We start from the raw sequence: 13,655 nt of genomic DNA on the forward strand, positions 1-13,655 counted from the left end.
CAATAAGGCGAATAATACAATAATAAATAAGTAAGTAAATAAATAAATAAATAAGTAAGTAAACAAATAAATAAATAAATAATACAGGAATAGCCCAGCTGGCATAGCTCGGTGGTTGAGTGTGTTGACCTAGCAAACAGGAGGTCACAGTTCGATTCCAGGTCAGGGCACGTGCCCAGGTTGAGGGCTCGATCCCCAGTGTGAGGCAAGCAGGAGGCAGTCGAGCAATGATTCTCGCTTGTCATTGATGTTTCTATCTTTCTCTCCTTCTCCCTTCCTCTCTGAAATCAATAAAAAAGTATATATGTATATATTTATTTTAAAAGAATTAACTCTGTGTTTTGTGTAAACCTACTTTAACCCACCCCTGTACATAAAGAAAAGGGGGATCTATTGACTTTTTACTCAGAAACATCCTGGCTTATTTGGCTTCTTATAATAGTGTGCCTAACCATCCTTTCTTTATGTACCATGAACCATGATTTCAAGGTTCCACTCAGAATTTCTCTCTTCCAGTTATTCTCAGCAACCTGGCACCTGTTCCTAGCATCATGCCACAGAATGGCAACAGGCAGGTATTTTAGAGATTAGACGGGGATAATTACAGCTATCATTTACCTGCCCTCATGCAACTCCATGAAGGTGTTGATGGCTCCTTGGCCAGCCATGGTAAATTCTAGAGCTGTGTACCTTCCTGAGAGCTGGCCCAGGTGGGGACATAAATGGGATGAAGAACAGTTTAGCTCATTTCATGGATGACAGATTCATAACTATTCTTAGAAATGAGGGTACCTCTGACCTTTTGAGATTAACGTTGCGGACAGAAATGACTCTACACTCCCAGAATGTGTGACTTCACCATTAAATCAAAATCTCCCTTAACACCCCGCTGCTTCCTGGCTGCCTCCCCTGGACTCCGCCTCACTTAACCTGATCTCCTTGAAAGGCCTTATCTCCAAATCTAACCATACTAGGACTCCAACATATAAATTTTGGAGAGACACATGCAATCCATAACACTAACACTGCAATAAGGATTACCTCCAATTATGCATATACAAGACCTAGTCTTGTTCCTGGAGCACTGCAAGTGTTTACTGGACATTGGTTCCCTTACCTCCTCCCTCTGTCACTCACCTTCCTAGGTGACTTCCTTCTCCACAGGAGAAATCATCTTTGCATAGACGGTGTAGAACGTTACAGAGCGAATGGAGGGATTCCCAGGACTCCTCTTTGACAAGAAGTTTCTCCTTTCTCTTATGGGTGTGGTTTCAGATGCCCCTCTGGGCCACTCCTTGAGAAGTGACTTCCCAAAGAGCTAGGCTCAGCCCCAGCAGCCTGTCCTTCTTCAAGACATAAGATTGGCCGAAACCGGTTTGGCTCAGTGGATAGAGCGTCGGCCTGCGGACTGGAAGGTCCCGGGTTCGATTCCGGTCAAGGGCATATACCTTGGTTGCGGGCACATCCCCAGTGGGGGGTGTGCAGGAGGCAGCTGGTCGATGTTTCTCTCTCATCGACGTTTCAAGCTCTCTATCCCTCTCCCTTCCTCCCTGTAAAGATCAATAAAATATATTAAAAAAAAAAAAGACATAAGATTGACAACTCAAGCCATGTTCTTTCTCTTGGCAATTTGGATTTGAGATACAATCCCTGTTGAAGGGGAGAAATCCAGCCTGCAGACACAGAATGAGGTCGATGATAGTATTAACAGGTAGCATTGAGAGCTCGGTGTGTACCAGGTACTGTTCTAGGGGTTTTTCACACATTGACCCATCATTACTACACCCCCATGAAGTAGATATGTTCACCATTCCCCCTTTACACGTGAGGGCATCCAGGTGTGAGAGCTTTAGTTCTTTGCCCAGGGTCGCATGGCTGTGGAACCTGGATATGCCCACAAGAGGAGGATATTACCCCCAGCCAGGAGGAGAGAAGTAGAGTACCTTTTTGGTTCTCTGGTCCTACCCTTCTTTCTCGTAGATTCTATGTCATGTTCCAGTATCCTGCCAATATATTCCTTTTTGGCTTGAACCATTTGAAGTGGGGTTTTGTTCATTGTAAACCGAAGGATTTGTACTAAGACAATTCTTCCTATCTACCAGATCAGTTGCACACAACATTAGATTATGCTTTTTATTTTAACAACCATATGTAAATGACTGTGGAGAGTGATTTTTCAAATGACTCTATTCCATTACAAAGTTTGAAAGTGTTCACATAAAAAATGAAGAGATTTCAGTAGTAAAAGCCCTTCCTGTATAATAGATGGTTTTCAGCAATAAGAGGTGGGTAGACTCTTCATTGGCAGTTTGCCCCAAAGAGGATATGGTGGTGATCGGGTGTGTGTGTTCCCATCAAGCCAGGAAAAGCTGGAAAGCAAGGTTGGTGCTGAGGGAGGGGGGGGAAAGTCAGCAAGCTGAGCCTGGCGAATATGATCAGGAAGCTCATACCTTGAAGACATGATTCAAAGGGTGCTTGTGACCTAAGGTGAAATTAGGAGAGAAAGATAATGAATACACGGAACATGGAAAGATACTTAATAGGGCCTGGGTTTTATTTCTTTTACAACTTCCTGAAAGTACCAATCATGTGTGTGAATTACCTTTTCTAGAGTTGCCTGATATATATATATATATATATATATATATATATTGCTGTCCTGTGGAACTTTTAAAAAGTAAACAATTGGTTTAATTTTGCAGATTTTTATTGAAAAAACTTGTAATCTGTCTAGAGCCCGACTCCGGGATCATTGCCCTGTGGAGCTGGTACACTATCCAGGAAAACAGATCCATCTTTCTCCTAGCAGCTTGAAAAAATACAACCTAGAAACCTTTGACATTCTCTGCTGAAGAAGGTAACAAGGAAATAATTCATTTGGGGCCTAGGTTGGCAGGTACGGACATGGGAGCCCTCTCTCCTTTGATTCAGGTCAGGAAGTAGCCCCTTTGGAAGGCAGGGAGCCTTTTTCTGACAGAAGGAAAAAAGAAAGGAAAATGAACTGGAGAGGTAATGACCAGAAGGCTTGGTGGCCAGAGATGAGGGGGCTTCAGGAATGAGAGCTGAGACGTTAGGAACGATGATGAAATGGAGACAGGTGAGCCTGGAGAGCGAACCCAAACATACCTTGTGCACTTTTACTAGTATCTTACCCATGCCTCCACAAAAGCCTATCATTTTACCAATATTTGAGAGTAGTGTGGCTTCCTGGCTTAGTCAACCTGTGGAGAGGCTGGGCGTTGGAGGACCCCGTTAATTCCCCAAACTGAAAGGCCTCAAAGATGCAACTAGGAAGGAGGAAGGGCTGTCTTTTGTGTGAGAAGTGATTCTTCCCAAGCAGATCCTATGGACTTCTCTCTAAAGGGAGAACTCCTCACATCAGGGACTCCACACTGTACAACTCTGGGGATGCCATTCACACTGTGGACTATTTTAGCTCTGGGAGTAGTGCTGTGTACGCGTATGTGGCTGTACGTGACCATTCTTTAGAATCAGGTAGCTTAAAAAAATCACTAGCTGATAAGAAGTTCATATTCCAGTTAATTTCCTACTTTGTTTTTATGATAAGAAGCTCTGGATATACACTGAGTGGCCATATTATTATGATCTCTGAACACATAATAATCTGGCCACTCAGTGTATATCCCAGTGATGGGCAACCTTTTGAGCTTGGTGTGTCAAACTTCGCCAAAAAACTGAGCATAACTCGGGTAGTGTGTCACTTTGAGGAAAAAACATTATTTCACAAATGTTTCATCCTCAGGAGCAGCAAATGTTTCATCCTTGGCATGCGGCCACCTCAGCGGCCGCATGTCATCAGAAATGGCTACTCGTGTCAGTGCTGACACGCGTGTCATAGGTTCGCCATCACTGGTATATCCTATATAATAAAATGCTAATATGCAAATTGTCCCCTCGACCAGGAGTTCGACCAGCAGGCAGGCTGGCCAACCGCCCATGTCCCCTCCCCCTGGCCAGGCTGGCCGGACCCCACCCATGCACGAATTCATGCACCGGGCCTCTAATACACACACACACACACACACACACACACACACACACACACTCTGAGTGGCCAGATTATTATGCGTTCAGAGATCACAATAATCTGGCCACTCAATGTATATGACCATCAAAGCCCTCTTAAATTTGTTCTAAAATCTTCTTTTCTTTCCTTGTCTGTCACTTAATAATTTTTTTAGGTGTAGAATAATCTAGGCTTATCTTATTATATTTTTGCTATGTCAGTGGATCTGAATTGGAAAACTTGGGAGATGTTTCAAAATATACCTGCCCAATATATCAATAGGAGAATGAAGAAGCAAGTTGTGACATGTACACACACAATATAATTCCAGTTAAATGATGTTTGAGAACTAGCAGAACTCCTCTTCAGTGGTAGAAGTCAACCTGGAGAGGTGATACTTTCTAAGATGTCACACAAGGGAAATTTCTGTGGTGGATTTTCTATATCTTGATCTGGGTGGTGGATGTATCCATATGAAAAAGCCATCAATTGTGTGGACGCCAGATTTGGGCTTTTTATTGCATGTGAATTATATCTCAATACTGTCTAAAATATTATAAGTACACATGTACACACCATCCAAGTCTCTTCCTTAGACCCAGGGAATATGCTGAATAAGCTATGGGAGCAGGGGGTACAGAGAGGATGTATATCTTGAAAAAGCTCCCCATTTCCTTTCCCTCTATCACTGCCAAATATCCATTTAGGAATTGGAATTAGACGGAGGGTAAAAACCAACAAAATAATCATAATTACATACATAGGACTTTAAAAATGAGTAGATCCCTAGAGATCATCAGTTTTCCTAAGAGAGCCAGCTTCCTCTCCAGTGTGCGTGGATTGGGGAGCTTGTTTTGCGTTGCTTTCAGTGATTCTGATGTGTTGAAGGCATAACATTAATAAACTGACATGAGGAACACACTGGGGAAGGAGGAATCATGGAGGCCCAGGAGATTCTGCCTGTATTTGTAGTTTAAATAAGGCTTGCAACAAGTTGAAATACTCCGGGAGTTATTTGTATCGACAGGTTCTGACGAAGCTTTCAAGTAAATCCGTAGTGATGTATTTGGGACCTATCCCCTCAGCCCAGCTCCCGTTCACTCTGCTGCACACTGAGGAGACGAGGGTTGCTTTTTTCTCCTTTCTGAAAGAAGCCTGTGACTCGCTCTTACATACTTACCCAGAGAATGAAAGGCTTTTTGTCACTTCACGCTGGACTTCCGATTTAAAAAAGGAAGCCCGTCTCTGTGTATGTCCTTTGCTCATTCTTCGCCACACTTTGTCTTAGCTGCTGTGCTGGGAGTTTGGTATCACAGCGATTTTAGGACCACACACAAAGGCCACTTCCTTTCCTCTAAGACCCCAAGAGGCATTTCTATCTCAGGGAAAGAGCAGGCACTTGGGTCTTACCTGGGAAGCCTGCAGGTATTTCCCTATCTTTAACCTTAATTCTGTTTTGTTCAAACGTTGAAGAGATAAGTAGCTTGCATTTTTGGGCCGGTCTCCAGACCAGACGAGGCTCCATTATCAGATCTGACTGCTGTGTGACCCTGGGTGAGATATGGAATTTCTCCATGCCTCACTTTCCTTATCTAGGAAATGGGGATAATGACACCGGAGGAGCGAAAAGCGCTTTCCACACTTCCTGGGCCACAGTAAGGCACTCCCTAATTTTCTTTGGAAACCCAGCAAGTCCACATTGAAGCTATCCAGCTGTTTCCTTGGAAGTTTGAGAAACGGATCTTCATTCCCTTCACCCTCCCCCCTTCTCTCCCTCTGGTGTCTTCTCTGCTTCCTAGAGTTCTGGAGATTGTCAAATGCTCAGAAAAAGACAGTCACCACGCACTTGCACATGATGGGTGTAATAGGTCTTGCTTTTTGGTTTCCCCATTCTCTTCCCCAAGAGGCCCAGCATTTTTGTGACTGTGGGGCAGCGAAGTAATTTGGAACAGAATCTTGTGACAATGACTTCAAGGACGCTTTTCAATCTAAGGAAGGTTGAAAGGACTGGGCTTTGAGTCCTGGTAGATTCCTAAGGCATGTTTCAAGTAATGCAAAGGACCACAGACATGTAGGCAAACTCTTTAATTCTACAGCTACAGTAGCCAAGGCTTTGGGCTGGAATACTCCTCAGTCATCCCATCGGTCACCAGCAGGGCAAGGCCTAACGCCTTGGGTCCCTCTCCCGGCTCCTCCGTGCTTTTCCCATCAAACCGGCTGCGGGCCATTAACTCCACCTCCGCAAGCGCTAAGGAAGTTGCCTCCCAGTGCCTCCCCTGGCAGGGTGGGGCGAGTTTGTGGCTTGGAAAGAACCGGGAAAACGACCTATACCAACTCCTGGCGCGAAGAAACGGCTTTGGCGATTCCAGGAGGGGGGTGTATGTGGGATGGGGGTGGGTGGATGAAGACAGCAGGTCCAGTGCCCCCAGGTTGTCCTGGAGAGAGAACTCTGAGATTGGCTGCTCGGTGAAGCCACCCATTATCCTCTGGTCTACGTCCCCAGTGCGGTGGCTGCATGGACACGTCCTGCTTGGAGGGCTTCCCGATACAGGACGGACTGTGCTTCCTCCAGGCCGGAGTGGGCAAGTTGCTGCCGCGGTCCTGCCCCTGCGGTTTTCCGAGGTCTCGGTGGGATTTTTTCCGTTTTCCCGCTTGCCGCCCCCACCGCGAGGTGGGGGTTGGCGATGGTGGCTCTTCCTTCGCCACCCCTGCGACTCTCACTCCAGGGAGTTTAATCCCGTCCCCCCCGGCTCAGCCCCCACCTTTACAAACATTCCCCCCCCCCCGCCCCCCAAACCTGCCACGTTAAAAGTGCGCGACTTCTCCGGGGCCTGCGGAAGGAGCTCGGGCAGCCCGGCATTCCTCGGATTCCAGCGCCGTGACGTCCCCGGGGACCGCGCGCCGCCGCTCCCGAGCTCGGGCTCCGCTTCCGCGCTCCCCGGGCGCCCCCGCCCCGCCGCGCGCGCGCGCCCGCCCCCCCCCCCTGCGCGCGCCCTCCCGGCCGCATTCCTCCCGCCCCTGCCGCGCGCCTCGCGCTCCCTCCGCCTGCCCGGCCCCCAGCGCCACCGAGCCGGCCCGGGGGTGGGGGAATCGCGGCCGCCGGCGCCTGCTCCGCCCCCTCCCACTCGCACGGCCCCTTCCTCCCTCCTCTCCCGGCTGCTCGCGTTTCCTGCCACTCGGGCTCTCTGGCCCTGAAAAGTTCTTCCCAACTTTTCCTCCCGAGCGGGCGCTGGCAGGGGGCAGGTTGCTGCGCTCCGGCTCGCTCTGCTGCCAGAGCTCTCCCGGCCCCGGTCCTCGGGGAGCCGCAGACACAAGTGGCCTCTGGCGGTCCTTCCCCTCCCACTCGAGCCATCCTCCCCGGCCGGCTGGCTTCTCCCCTTATTCCCCCCCAGCGGGCGGGACACCCTCGGGCTTAGGTGGCTCTCCTTTTCTCGGGCTCCGTGCGCCCCTGCGCGCACTCTGGCGCCCGGATCGCGGCGGAACCCTCCTCCCTCCCCTTTCGCCTCCTCGGGCTCTTTCCCTTCGCCCCTCCTCCGCCAGCCACTGGAACCAATTCCTTGGGGAATTGGGGCTCCGCCGCGGCCGTGGAGGGACAGCCTTTCCGCGCGGGACTCCAGGGCTCCGACCGGGCCGTGAGAGCAGGTAAGCGCCGTCTGGGGGCGGGGGAGTCGGGCCCGAGGTGGGGGGCCGCCCGGGCGCCCAGGGCGCCTCGCGGTTGACTTGGGCAAAGGCTGGCAAAGCGGACTCGGGGTCGGCGGCTCCGGACGCGGACCGGGCAGCGGGGGCGCGAGGTGGCCGGGCCGCAGGAGCTTTCTGTTGCGGCGGGAGCCGTCCGCTGCGAGGCGCACCGCTTGTCTGGGGCGTTAAGGGGGAAGGTGAGAGCTGTCTGGAGAGCTCGTGGCTACAACCCACAGCCTCGCCCCGTCCTCCTCATTCCCTCCTGCTTTTTTTTGGGCATGAGACAGGGCCTCGAAAGGGCAGCCTGGCGATACCCAGGGGCTGGGGACAGGGGGATGAAAGACAAGGACATTGCTGTCGCTCCAGCGGAGACAAGACAGGCGTCCCGACCCCCCTCTGCCCCGTCGGAGGACAGGATCTTCTTGTGAGGGAGAGTTTTCCTGCCATCCCACTAGGCCCCGCCGTGCCACCAAACTCCTGGGCTTCTCGGCCCCTGCTTGGGTGGTCAGGCTGGCTCCTAGGGCAAACCTGTGGCCACATAATTCCAGATTAGGTCTCCGCCTCAAACTTTCAAACCTCCCGTGTATTCACTTCTGAGGGTGGTGTTCATACACTCTCTCCCTGGCATGACTCCGACATCTGGGTTTTGAATACTTGTAAGTGGGGTTTCCACCTTTTTGAAGGAGCAGGGAGGTAGCTCTGCCCCAACCTCCACCCCCCCCCCACCCCTCCTACACTTTGAAGGGGATTGTGGGGTTTTCAGGAACTGGCTGTGGCAGGCTCTTGGTGAAGGTGAGGAATCTCTAGACTGCAGGCTGCGTATATGGGTTACAGGGTTTCCACCCATGTGCGAATTTCTTAAAATACATTGGTTTCATTCATTCATTCGACACACCTAGCATTGAACTTCTCCTCTGTGCTAGGAACCAGGGACTCAAAGATGCTGTAACGAGATCTCATGGCAGCCTCTGGAGGCAACCCGCAGGCCAGGGAGCAATGGCAGTGCTGTGAGAACGGCCAGGGAAAGCTTGGTCCTGGAGGTGAGGGTGCGCTCACCTGGAGGAAATGGGTAGAGGAAACAGCTGGTGCGAAGGGATAGTCATCCAAAAAACGTGTACAGAGAGGTCATACCTGTCCAGAGGCCCGAGGGGGATTACAGCCAGTGTTGCACGGACAGCATTTTTTTTTTTTTTAATGTATCAGAAATTAAACTGGAAGCATGTTACCCACTTATGGGAGTCAGATATCTCTCCGAGGAGCACAGCCTCCTTTTGGACACACCTGCATGCCTGAGGCTGTTTCTCCTGGGAGCAGCGGTGGTGGGACCATCTAAATTCTAATTGGCGCTAATTGGCCCATGCCGGGGGGTGGGGGGGGGTTCATTAGGATGGTATCGATCCCCTTTTAAAGAGAGCTGTTTGACTGCCACAGGTGATAATGCTGCAGCGGTACAGACTCTAGGATGCAAGTTACCTATCTTTTGGTGATGGGGTTAAAAGGGTGTTCCAAAAGACGCATGGCCTTAGTGCCTGGGCCCTGAACAGCACGGTGCTCTTTGCCCAGATCTGAATGCGTGGCCACGCCGTGCAGAGTGCGCTTACCTATGCGTCTCTGTGTTTGTTAAAGCAGTGGTCGGCAAACTGCGGCTCTTTGGCCCCTCGAGTGTGGCTCTTCCACAAAATACCACGGCCTGGGCGAGTCTATGTTGAAGAAGTGGCGCTAGAAGAAGTTGAAGTTTAAAAAATGTGGCTCTCCAAAAGAAATTTCAGTCGTTGGACTGTTGACATTTGGCTCTGCTGACGAATGAGTCTGCCGACCACTGGGTTAGCGTATGCTCTCCTTTGAAAAGTCATTCCTGCTCCCGCACGGTTGTAAGGACGGCTCTTCCTCCCTCTGAAACTTTATAAACACTGCTGGCCGGTGGCTGTGGCCTGATGGTCCAGGCAGGACTCAGCAGCTCCTGCCTGGAAAAGTTCCCTCCAGAGCAGGAGCATTCTCTGCGTGGTTTGCCTTTCAAGGGTGCCTCTGCCCCGGGCCGAAGGGGCGGTGTAGTATTCTTCCTGGTGGCTGAGTCCCCGCTGAGGGGGCAGGGGGCCAGCTTCCAGTGACCTCAGGCCAGTGCATCAGAGCGGGAAGAGCGCCCTGACTTCCTACAGTTTGGGGTGTTTCTCCAAGCCCCCTCCACACACCGCTGATCCCAAGAACGGCTTTCCTGAAGGCCTAGGACCTGCCAGCAGCTCTTTCTTGCTCACCCCCACGCACCTTCCCAGTTTCTACTGCTGGCTCAAACACACAGCTGTTCGTAACACCGCCGTTATTCAGGTTTGCGCACACTGTGTGGCATGGACGGCTGTGATGGGAAGACCAGTTAGACTGTTTTAATGCGGAAGAATGTTAAAGAATTCAGAATGTTTCAGGTGAGTTCTTACTGTCCTGAATGGGTGGGCCGGGGGTCAAGAAGTATGACGACTTTTTTCCCTAGTGCTTTCTAGCCTTATTAAGCGCTTATGTTTTTTTGTTTTGTTTTGTTTTGTTCTTAAAATGGGAAGCAAACATAAGCCCTTTGATTGTTCCTCTCCTGCATTTGAACTTCTTTACCTAGTCACCAAGCCTGTGTCTTTTTTTCTGAACTCACTCTAAGCCTCGGAACAGTGCTAGGCACTTTGTTAGAGATAAGGCAGAGGAAAAGAGATAAGACGAACTACTTAATTAGCCAGTTAAATTATTGCTGCTTGCACTGATTAAAGAGAACACGGGAAGACAAACACGTTTTGGTAAAAAAGGAGGTTAAGATGAATGTCTAAAAGAAGACCGTGATCCCGCCTCATGACTTGATTTACCTTCCCCCTGTCTGAGCCCCATGGAGGGCTTATTGCATGATCCAGGCGGGTGGTGGCCAGGTTTGCAGCTTTCCGTGTGCAGGGTCAGGAAGCCAGGAGGAGGGATATAGCGAGGCTTGCATTCCAGCGCTGCCATCTTTTCAGCTGCGTGATGTTGGAAGGTCTTCGCAGCCGTTCAGAATCTCAAATTCAATCTCCATCTCTCTTCATCTACATGGCGGGGCCCGTGGTCTCTAACTTGGCGGAATCTTTGTGGGGAATTCAGTGTAATGCTATATGCCCCCCTCCTCACATAGTGCCTCACACAGAGTAGGTGTTGGGTCAAGGATGGCTATTTATATGTTCCAGGAGTTCTATGTGGCCATGAATGTGCTCTTTGTGTCACTTTTTCCCCCAGCAGCCTGAATTCACATGCGTGCCAACATACACATAAAGCTTTGTCTTTGACTTTTTTTTTTTTTTGGTCTGTTGGCTCAACGCAAATGTGTTGGCTGGCAGCTGCCATGCAGCCCCTCCTGTGAGAGGAGGTTGACATTTGCAAGACCAGGCAGTAGGGAAGCTTGAGGAAGGAAAGCCCCTTGGAGAAGGGCTGAGAAGAGGGTCCTTTTCCCTGTGTGCCACTTACTATAACAGGGTGCAGGACTAATATAAGGAACCTGGCATTTTTAAAAAATATATATATTTTTATTTTTTTTTAGAGAGGAAGGGAGAGAGCGAGAGAAACATCAATGATGAGAGAGAATCATTGATCGGTTGCCTCTTGCATGCCCCCTACGGGGGATCCAACCCCCAACCCACGCATGTGCCCTGACCTCCTGATTCATAGGCCGATGCTCAACCACTGAGCCACACTGGCTAGGCAGGATCCTGGTATTTCTGATGTTGAAATCCAGTGAATGAAAGAATGTTCCAATAAATATGCCCGCCTTTAGCAAGAAGGCAAAAACTTCCCAAAGGAATGTCTTTGCAACCTGATTTCCTTCTTTGAAGCCCAAATACAGAGTCAACTTCAACGCCTCTCCTGGAATGCCAGCCTCAGGTTGCTTGAGCTTTAAATGTTGCCTTTCATCTGAGAAGCCTAAAGTATTTGACAAACACTAACTCCTTGATCTTCATATCATCCTCCCAGGAGGAGGGAATGTTAGAAGAAAGAACAACTCAGAACACATCAGCAGGACAGGTGTGTAGCATGTGTTCTTGAAGCAGAGTGGATTGTTCTAGCCTAGAACCGGTTAACCTGCGTGTAGTTTGCTTGCAGGCCAGGAGGACGGGGTGGGGGGCGGGGGGGCTGGGGTGGGGAGAAAGCCCAGGTAAAAAGCAGAGCTGGCTGGGATTTCCACAATGGGAAGGGAGAGGAAATCCACGCTACCCAGACCAGCCATGCCTTTGCCATGCATTGCATGCATGCTGATGATGACAATAAATAATCTCTGAATTATTTATAATTCTGAATGAAAGGATATGACGCCATACTTATGGATAGGAGTTCCAGTTGCTGAAGATAAAAGGTAATGGGGACTCTGAAGTACCTTTCTGTGGCATGTAGGGGTGGTTCTGCGTCTGAGTTGGATTATAAATGGCACATTAACATTGTTTTAATTTCCTTTCCCTTTTTCCTGTGGGTTCTGTATTCCTTGGCTTGGTTTTGTCGGGCTCTCCCGTCAAGCTTTTGTTTGGCTGGCTTCATGGGCCTTGCTATCGGAAGAAAACATATTGTGGCCATTCGTGGACCAACCTCGTGTGTAGAATTTGATACGTGGCTGATTTAGCGTAGTTCCTTAGGGGACGTAATTAGGCTTATAATTGGCTTGACCCAGAGGCCTGTGGCATATCCTGTAACTGTAGGCGGCCACCCCGTAAGTGCTTGATGTTGGTCAACAGGGAGGTGTCTGGGAGAACATGAGAGAGGGGGCGCCATGGCACCCTCTCAGAAGCAGAGTATCGTCTTCACATCTGTGATGCTTGAGGTTTCACTGGTGAATTATATTCCTAAATTCGGAAGCTTTACTGGCTGGGCCCCTGACTGGATCTAAGTTGCCTCCCAAGTTTTGTTTTTTGTTAGCTCCCAGGGGGAAAAAAATCACTCGTTGTTAAAAATTAGCAGAAGTTCCTAATGCTTCCTTTAGTGCACAACAGATCTTTGACTGACACTTCATTTCCTCAAGTCTTTTGGAAATTCATCTTCTGGGAGTCCTTTCTTTCACACTCCATTCCCCTTGAGTAGTTGGGGCATTCCCTAAGGCAACAGATCTCAAAGGCCAGTGAGCATTGGAATCACCTGGAGGGCTTGTTCAAGCTCAGAGGGCCACTCCCCACACCCACTCCAGCTTCTGATTCAGTCAGTAGGTCTCGGGTGGGGCCCGAGAATTTGGAACTCAGTGGTGCTAGTACTGCTGGTCCTTGACCAGCTGCACTTGGAGAATCCTGGAGCTGAGGAACCCACCCCTGTCCCCAGGCTTGGTAGGTAGTCACTTAAGTTTTTCACTGCATTGGTTTGACCAGTTCCGTTCCTGGTTGTTTGAGGGCTCTAGAGAGGCCCGGAGTCACTTAATGAGTACGTATGCCTGCCTACCCAGGCCCGTGGAGGTCCTGAATTAGAGGTTTCCATTTTGGTGGAACTGCCTTGGCTGTCATCTCCAATCCAGACCCCGCCACTTGGCTCCAGACAGTTTGGTTTATCTGGTACTTCCATCCATCTGCGTATGCCATTTACACGAACTCACGAGTTTCTTGCCACAGAATCTGCTGCTTCTGTCTTAGTCAGGGCACTGCCATCTGTTGAATTAGCTGCTGAAGCCAGGCCCTTGGAATTCTCTTCCTGTCCCTCTTTCCTTGCACCCCCAATCTCTACCCTCAGACACCAGTTAACAAACCCTTAGATCCTTTGAGTTTTTGTCTCTAAAATACCTTCAATTTGCTCCCATCCCTCCACCCCCACTGCCTCTTGGGATGGTTCAAGAGTTTCAAAGGCAGTGCTTCATATAGTCTTCATCTACTTTTTCAAAGAGTTTTTAAAAAAGCACAAATCTGTTTTTTATGTTATTTAGATTCCTTGTTTACTTCTTTTTACCTGTGTGATAAAGTAAAAAGACTACCTTCCCAGACTACCT

At 49.6% G+C, this 13,655-nt stretch overlaps 1 protein-coding gene across 1 annotated transcript in view; it reads left to right on the forward strand.

Annotated features, from left to right (window-relative positions):
• Positions 1-7,080: 7,080 nt before the first annotated feature.
• Positions 7,081-13,655, forward strand: part of PTPN14 (protein tyrosine phosphatase non-receptor type 14) — a 153,148-nt gene continuing 146,573 nt past the window's right edge. The window contains exon 1 of the mRNA XM_028152199.2: positions 7,081-7,669. The gene's annotated coding sequence lies outside the window, so the exon portion shown is untranslated. The remainder of the gene's footprint in view (positions 7,670-13,655) is intronic.

Source organism: Eptesicus fuscus, chromosome 22 (genome assembly GCF_027574615.1).
Source record: "Eptesicus fuscus isolate TK198812 chromosome 22, DD_ASM_mEF_20220401, whole genome shotgun sequence".
NCBI lineage: Eukaryota > Metazoa > Chordata > Mammalia > Chiroptera > Vespertilionidae > Eptesicus > Eptesicus fuscus.